A 7,590-nucleotide genomic window follows, 5' to 3' on the forward strand; every position below is an offset into this window, starting at 1 on the left:
TCAAGTAACGATCCAACGTATTTTACGATTTTACAACTAAGAGCGGATTTGTGTTGATAGATAATGATATCTAAAATCTCATTGAAAGTCTTCCAACCAAATCAATGAATTTCACTCTAAGCTTTTCCAAGCCTTAGAGTGTGATATTAGGTACAATCAATTTAACCTCAAGTAACTATCCTCTTCCGAGCTCAAGTTATTAGATGAGTTTAATGACCCAAATTCTTGTTAATTAATCTTTCCCAACCTAGATTTCCTCTTCCAAGCTCAATCTAAGTAAATGGGTGAGTCCTAGGGTTAGCTACTCCCTTTGGAAACATTCAAGAACGAGATTAATTAAATCAACAAAGACCCACTTCAATAGCAATAAGAATCATTCAATACATAAGCATAACAAGAGTTTCAAACCAAACTTTAATCAAGAATACTTTCATAAACGAGATTCAAGTTATGGAATAGAAAGCTACACACTTAGATATACAATACAAAGCAAGGGATTGAAGAAATGAATTAAAAGTTTAAGAAATACTCAACCAAATCTTCAAATCTTTAACCCCAAAGTGTGGTGTAAAACTAGTCTCCAAACTTGATGAAAAACTGCCAAAGATCCTCTATTACAAACCCTAAAAGAGTATTTATATCATTCCAAAAACGGGAACAAAATTTGGCCAAAAATACCCTCATGCACAACATGCTGCACCACATGCTATTAGCATGTTCAATATGCTAATCGCATGTGGTGCCAAAACCGTAGCATGTGGTGACAATTTTCTCTGTCACCACATGCTGCACCACATGCTACTCGCATGTTGCACATGCTGCGCCATATGCTATACTCTGCGTGTAGCATATGGTGCCAGAAAGTATGAATTTGTTCTATTTTTGCTCTATTTTGCTCCGTTTTGCTTTCCGGGCATCTTTTCCTACAAAACAACATAAAAACACAAAAAGTAACAACAAAAGTGCTTAAGGAGTCACAAAAGCTTAAGGAATTAGCGTCGAATATCGCGTAATTTCACGACTCATCAAACATGCAATTAAATCATGAAGACGATCATTCGATGATACTCAGTAAATTTAAAATGATAGAAACTATTAACATCGCGCTTCTATAAGTGGATATCACAAACAAATCGAGTTAAGGTCTATAAGTTACTGTCACACTTCAAAACTAATTATATTGTGAGTATAATTCGTCATCACCAAGGGCAATAATCTTCACATTAATGTTGTCATAGTTTAATTTCGTTGGTGTGGTAGACAAATCCATGATTGATATAGCTTATGTTAAAAATTGGTTTTTATTCGTGATAAATGAAATTAGTAATTATAGGTTGAATTTAACTATTGCTAATTATGTGGATCACATATATATGATTATACAACGAATACTATAATTTATTGGACTTTTATACAGACCAAACAACAATGATAATAAATACAATAGCGTAAAGAGTATTAATCAACAAATTCTTAATTTTATATTTAATATATATATAACTTGTTATAAATCAAATAATTCCTAATTATTTTACGATGAGAAGCCTGCTTGTAGCGGATAATGGACTATATGCATTTGAAATTCACCTATGCTAAAATAACATTAAAAGATAAAGGAGAAAGAAAGAGCACTATCCAATAAAGTTAGTGCTGTTTATCAGCTTCTTCTCTTGAATATCCAACGAGATGGAGTAAAATCATAGCACTAAATGTTAACCTACTATGCAAAATTTCAATTGAAATGTGTATTGCTTATTTAAAAAAAAAAGAAAAAAAAGAAAGAGCACTATCTGTCAAAACTCATTAGAGGCTATACGTGGAGTAGTAAGTACTCTTCATTCTTAAAAACAAGTTTTAGGTTTGAGTTTTGGGTATGGAATTCCCTTTAGCAAAGACCACTTTAACTCCTAAAGTGAGATTTTCTTACATGAATACAAATTAAACAGATTCCAAAGCGGATATCAAACATCGGTTGAGAAATCAAAAATAAAAATAAAAATTGAGTGTCAAAATTGTTGGGGCCGTGCAAGTAGCTTGATCAGAGCCATTGAACCAATATAGGTACATTATGTTGTCACTTTGTCATCTGATTTAAGATTATTTATTCAAAGTTTGCTTTGGGAGCTTCCGAGTAACAACTACAGTAATGATTTGGATGGATCCTAACATTTTCAAAGAGATCATAATCTATTATTATGTCATTGTGATTACGTATGGGAGAGTGAAGCAAATTCCAACCAAGTCTTTGAAACAAATTCTTTGCAGATTGAGTCTGACTCCCAGCCCCAAGTATTATGATCCATGCTCAATGAAGTAAATGATAAATACTCACACATTCTTATCAAATGCAGGTTACTGCTCGAAGATCTTGAAGGGCCAACTATCCGACATTACTAATATATATAAGGGAGAACATCAAATTTTTATAGTCCTCACGGGGGCGTTTTAGGTATTTTACGTTTTTGTACTTTAAGGTTTTGTCCTATTTGATGTTGTAAATAATTTTTTCCTTTGACTATTGGACAAAGCCATTCATGTGATACTTAATGGTAAGACTTTTCAAACCTTTTCTTTTTGTGCACATGGGTTGGTTCTAATTTTTTTTTTAACAGAGATTTGGTTATTTATTACCTCAAATGGATTTTATGTAACTAAGCAATATTATTCTACTATTAATAAGAGAGAAATCCGTTTTTATATGAGAAGAATTACAATTTATAGTATTTTTCGTATTTTCAAGTATCTAAATTTTAATTTTAAAATATTGATATAATCTAATTAAATATTTGGCTCCGAAAATTAGTTAAATTGACTCTCGAGAAGCAAAATGTGATAAGTACTTTGGAACTAGGGGTACAGTTAGATACTTTTATATTTTTAATTATAATTTTATGTCATACTTTAAGAATTGATTGAATTTTGTGTTTAGTAGTAATATTGCAATGTGCATAGGTTGACAAACACATGTAACCAACAAAGATTTCACTTAGATAAGTTCTCAATTAAAAAACACACAAATAACTTATAATATTAATAAATTTAAAAGTTATCAAAAATTTAAATCTTAGTCCTTCCGTATCAATTGAGAAAAGATTTCAAAGTACGAAAATTAAATAATCTAATTTTACTTCTGCACTCTTTTAACATAAATTTTACCTAATAAATGACTACATTGAAAGATGAACTATAAAGTACTCCATCCGAATAAAAAAAAGTGTCCACTTAGCCTTTTTTTCTTGGGTCAAAAAGAGTGTCCACTTCTTAAATCAAGAAAGAATTAACCTTATTTTTTCAGATTTGTCCCTATTAAGTGCTATGTGATCAAATCTCAATACATATTTAATTAGGGACAGTTTAGTCAAATTACCTATTTCTTTTTAGGAGTTAATATTTTCTTAAGGGGTGTGCAAATGGCTAAGTGGACATTCTTGTTGTGCCTAGACAAAATCCTTCTCACAACCACCAACAAAAGACTTTAAACAAAAAAAAGAAAAAGAAAAAATCACATATATATACCCCCCAAAAATACACACAATTATATCGTACTGGAGAAATCAACAAGAAAGACCATTCACATGTATGCGAAAGTACAAACCAATTTTTCACGGAAACTACCAACCAGTTCAACGTGCTTTCAAGAATTTGTACAACATACACGTACCTATATATATGTACATTATATTTATATTAATTCCTTTTTGAACAAATATAAATACGTAAAACGTTTGTTGCAATCGAGTGCATGCATGTTATGCAGGCAATTATTTGCTCCTTGTATATATATGAGAAAGGTTAAATACATAATTAAGTTAGTCTCATAATTTGTTAGGAATAACTACTTATACACTTAAATTCTACGGGCGGTCCTTTACCTGTGAACTAAAACCCACTTGAAATGTCCTAATTGGATGTATAGTTGTTCGGTGAAACTATTAAAATCTGTTGAATTTGAAAAATATTTCTCCAAAAAATACTCTTAGAGAGTAGGTGTTAGTGTTGGGTTAATCAATTTGACAAATTCTTTTTATTAATATTATAGAGCAGCAACTTGTGTTCGCCAAGGTCAAATCCATAGTTTTAAGTTTATGGATTCTGGACCATGATCTTTTTGTTTATTGGGTTTTGTATAAATTGTTTATATAAATTAAGTGAATTTCTGAGTACAAATACAATTTTTGGACCAAAGCTCTTGGGTTTTGTCGAACCTACAATATCTATTGTGGCCCCACTAGTGGTCTATGTTTCAAAAGTGCTTATAGATAAAAATAAAAATAAAAATATTTTTTAAAGCTTCCCCTACCAATCAAAAATGCGTATTTTTTCCCTATAAAATTGATCAAACACCTCAGATTTCTAAAATAAACATTTTTTAAAAAGAAAATCATTATTGACTTTCAAGAAGCTTGGTTAAACAGGTTATTATGCGGCAACAGGTACATTCTTTTTCACCCTTTTCTTTCTTTTTTTTTCCTAGACAAAATCCTTCTCATAACCCCCAAATATGAATTTTTAAAAATAGCAAAAGATACATATACCCCAAAAGTACACATATTATTATTATTAAGTGTGAACAACAAAAAGTTCTCGTCCTCACAGGGGCACTAATGGAATTTCAGTCCGCGGCAACATGGCGTTGCAATTGTCTTTTTTCATATTCCCCTTTTCGTACTGCTGCAATTGACTTTTCATATTCCCATCTTTTGCACTTATTATATTCATTTTTCTTAAGATCACTACCTGCCTTTATTATGTTTCCTTCCAATTGAAGCATTTATTGGGGGTGTGTTTGTATGGAGAGAGTATTTTTCATAAAATGTTTTTCAACTTTTTCATATTTGATTGATTAAAATTTTTAAAAAGCATTTTTTCAAGGAAATAAGATCCTTGTTCTAATGAGAATAGAGAAAACAAATTTTATACGTGACATTCTAAGTTTATTACTTATCGCTTCCACACCTATCAATGCCTCTAATCCTACCCCTTGACCACTCCAACCCCGACCCCTGATAACGTCCAAAATACACTCTCAAAGAGAAAGTGTACACGGTCGTATGCAATATATTTACCCAACTATGAGTCGGGGTCGATCCCACAGGGAACAATATGCTAGGCGATTAAGAAAGTATGAAATTATCACCAACTAAGCTAAAGCCAAACGATAGGTAATATTTTGGGTTTTTGGAAAAGATTATCACTAATGCAAAAATATAAACTAACCTAGAAAGCGAGTAAAATGATCAATGGCCACAAGCATGGATACAAGGGAAATTACTCTCAAGTAACGATCCAATGTATTTTACAATTTTACAACTAAGAGTGGGTCTATGTTAATAGATAATGATTTCTAAAATCTCATTGAAAGTTTCTCAACCAAATCAATGAATTTCACTCTAAGCTTTCTCAAGCCTTAGAGTTTGATGTTAAACACAATCAATTCAATCTCAAGTTAACTATCCTATCTCTAGCTCAAGTTATTAGATGGGTTTAATGACCCAAATCCTTGCTATCAAACTCTTTTCCTAACTTTCACTTTCTTTCTCAAGCAAAGTAAAAGTGCTTAGGCACAAATAATGTTTGCAACCATTAGGAGATATTTAAGCATGAAGAGTTAATAGAAAAACAATAAACCCACTTCATTAGAAATAAAAATCATTCAATACATAAGCATAACAAGAGATTCAATCAAAACTTTAATCAAGAATATTTTCATAAACAAGATTCAAGTATTGAAATGAAATACTACACACTTAGATATACAATACAAAACATGGAATTGAAGAAAGGTTTAAGAATTATCTCATTTAAGAACTTCAATCTTCTCCTCCAATGGTGTAGGTGAAGGAAACCCTAGCCCCCAAGCTTGCAAAATGGCAAAAGATGTGTTTTACAAACCCTAAAAGAGTATTTATATCATCCCAAAAACGGAAACAAAATCTGGGCAAAAATACCCTCGTGCACAACATGCTGCACAACATGCGGTTCGCATGTTCAACATGCTGCACCGCATGTTCAACATGCTGCACAGCATGTTGTTCGCATGTTGAACATGCTGCACCGCATGTTCAACATGCTGCTTCGCATGTTCAACATGCTGCACCGCATGTTCAACATGCTGCACCGCATGTTCAACATGCTGCACGCATGTGTTGCTAGCATATGCTGCCAGAAAGTGCTTCTTGTTCAATTTTTGCTCCGTTTTGCTTCATTTTGCTCTCCGGACATCTTATCCTACAAAACAACATAAAAACACACAAAGTAACAACAAAAGTTCTTAAAGAGTCACAAAAATTTAAGGAATTAGCATCGAATATCGCGTAATTTCACGACTTATCAATACCCCCAACTTAAAGTCTTTGCTTGTCCTCAAGCAAATCAAAACTAAAATCTCAATGAGGAATCACTTTAAGCACAAGAACATGACTTTGGTTGGTACCAACAATTAGGCTACAAGCATGTGAAGATTTAACCAAATAACTCCCTCATTTCAAAATACAATTTCAAGAATGCAATAGAGAATTAAAACTAACAAGCAACAACACTCAAGTCTCAATAAGTGACTCAAAACCACTAGTTTCCTAGATATGCTCAATTGACTCAACTTGGAATTTAACATCACCACTCTATCGTAATCCATATGCCCTCACAAGAAAGAAAGTCCCAAAATCACTATATTCACAACAACAACACAAGGGACAAATACACAAAAGTCACTCACGCTCAACAAAGAAGTTCTAGTGCTAACAAATATCACACCATAAGCTTGCCCTTATTTTCGTTCATCACTAACTCAAGAACTTTCAGTCGGAGATCACATAGGGACTTTTTAAGATCGTAATGTAGGCTTAGGGAAGGGTAGGATAAGTATTTGAGATACAAGTGATTACACCCTCCTTGAACACTACACAAACTTTCCTCTTCATTTCAAAACATCGCTCCTTCCTTTGCATACTAGTTTCCCTAGTTATTCAAACTTTTTTTTTTTTTTTTTTTTTTTTTACACAAATGGTTTGCAACCTTTTTTTTTTTTTTTTTTTTTTTTTTTTTTTTTTTTTTTTCCTTTCTTTTGAATTTTTCACAACACCAACCTTCACCGCTCTCAAGCAACACTAACACCCCCAACTTAGGCTTTTGGCCTCAAATTCACAATTTCATGTTCAAAGAGGGAAAGGTTCAAAAGAGAGACTTTTCATCAAACATGGTAAAGGCTTGTAATGTGGCAATCAAAGAAAAAGTCATAAGCTCAAATGGGGTTACTAGTGATATTATTTATGCAATGGTAGGTTAGAAAGACTAAAGAGGTTTTTTTTTCACAAAGATAGCCCAAGGTCATCTCTCCAACCAACATAATCAAAATTAGCATTGAACGACTAACCGGGCAAGTTCTAGATGATAAAAGTAAACACAAGATTTATTCAACAAACACTCACACACATGGCATATGAACTAGTCAAGATGGATCAATTTCACTTTCCAAGCAAGAACAACTAGTGCAATATCTCATAATCCAAAGTCAACACACTAGTAGGTAAAGAGTCACAAAATGAGCCAAAAAGTTGTCACAAAGATCATTCTTTCCTATGCACCTTGCTT

General features: G+C 32.5%; 1 non-coding gene across 1 annotated transcript; it reads left to right on the forward strand.

Annotated features, from left to right (window-relative positions):
- The first annotated feature begins 1,605 nt into the window (after positions 1–1,605).
- On the forward strand, positions 1,606–1,713 carry LOC132612499 (small nucleolar RNA snoR97). The gene has a single exon (XR_009571853.1). It is a non-coding gene; the product is annotated as a small nucleolar RNA snoR97 (small nucleolar RNA).
- Positions 1,714–7,590: the final 5,877 nt, after the last annotated feature.

This window comes from Lycium barbarum, chromosome 9, assembly GCF_019175385.1.
Source record: "Lycium barbarum isolate Lr01 chromosome 9, ASM1917538v2, whole genome shotgun sequence".
NCBI lineage: Eukaryota > Viridiplantae > Streptophyta > Magnoliopsida > Solanales > Solanaceae > Lycium > Lycium barbarum.